Source organism: Dipodomys ordii, unplaced genomic scaffold (assembly GCF_000151885.1).
Source record: "Dipodomys ordii isolate 6190 unplaced genomic scaffold, Dord_2.0 Scaffold8, whole genome shotgun sequence".
Lineage (NCBI taxonomy): Eukaryota > Metazoa > Chordata > Mammalia > Rodentia > Heteromyidae > Dipodomys > Dipodomys ordii.
The window spans coordinates 28,564,051-28,565,411 of NW_012267224.1; positions in this window are offsets into that span (position 1 = coordinate 28,564,051).

The window sequence follows — 1,361 nt, forward strand, 5'->3', positions numbered from 1 at the left end:
CGCCGGCGGCGGCGGCGGCTGGCCGCGGTCCCAGACGTTGGAACTCAGGCACCAAGCTGGGTCACCGCGCCCCTGCGGGCTCCTGGAAAGCCTGAGACCTCCAGGGATCGCGGCCGTGCCTTGGTGGGGCAGCTTTTTGGTGTTTTTTTTTTAACCTTTTATTTATTTATTTATTTTTGAAAACTGTTGAACAACAACTATGACTTTCAGAATGTTCCGTAGGTCTGGGATGCTTGAATACGGATTACTCTGTGCTTTGGGAAGAAGCTCTTTAAAGAGCAAGACTGTTTTTTTTTTTAAGTTTGGCATAGCTATTTTTTTTTGCATTTAATTTTTTATTGTTATTACCAAGCTGATGCACAGAGGGGCGACAGTTACATAAGTCAGGTAAAAAGTACATTTCTTTTTGGACACAGTCAACCCTTTCCCTGGCTCTCTCCCAGTTTTTCCCTCCCATCGGCACCCACAAGTTGTGTAGTTCATTTTCAACATAATGTCTAGTGAGTACCACTGCTGCATTTAGAACATTATTATTATTTTTGAAATGTGGATTTGGGGTCATAGGCTTAGTGTGATTTTTGTGGTAAGGACAATTCTCTACCAACCACTTTTTTTGGGGGGGGGGTCCTCAGAACCTCACCCCCTCTGCTGCTACCTGTGCTATCTTATTTCAAGAAAATTTTTATTTTATTTTATTTTTTGGGTCCAGTCGTGGGGCCTGAACTCTGGGCCTGGGCGCTGTCCCTCAGCTCTTCAGCTCAAGGCTAGTGCTCTACCACTTGAGCCACAGCACCACTTCCAGCTTTTTTTTGCTTATGTGGTGCTGAGGAATCGAACCCAGGGCCTCAGGCATGCAAGGCAAGCACTCTACCACTGAGCCACCTTCCCAGCCCCTTTCAAGAAAAATTGTAAGTGTGACACTGGAACTCAAGTGAGGGCTGAATCATTGGCTTGGGTCTCCATCAAGCCTCTGTTGAGCAAAACAGAGTAGTGTAGCTGGGGTAGCATGGAGTCCAGCTTCTCAGTGGAGGAGCATAGAAGCACCCAGAGTCTCCTCATTTTCACTAACATCCCCATATGGTTTTTGAGACATATGATGGACAGTTCCTCGGTCGCTCAGAGATGCTCCTCAAACAACTCCAAAGGCTTACCCCAAGAATCTTGGCCCTCTAAACCCTTTCTTTGCAGGCACTAAAATTGTTTCCATTTTAAGACTGAACATTAAATACAACAGTGTGCATTGCTCTGCATGTCCCATCTAGATTTTTTTTTTCTTGGCATGATCTTTAGGTTTTTAGGATGGCTAGTTGAAAGCCAGCTGTTCACAGCCACGCAGCAATGTATGAACTTATCCTCACCTG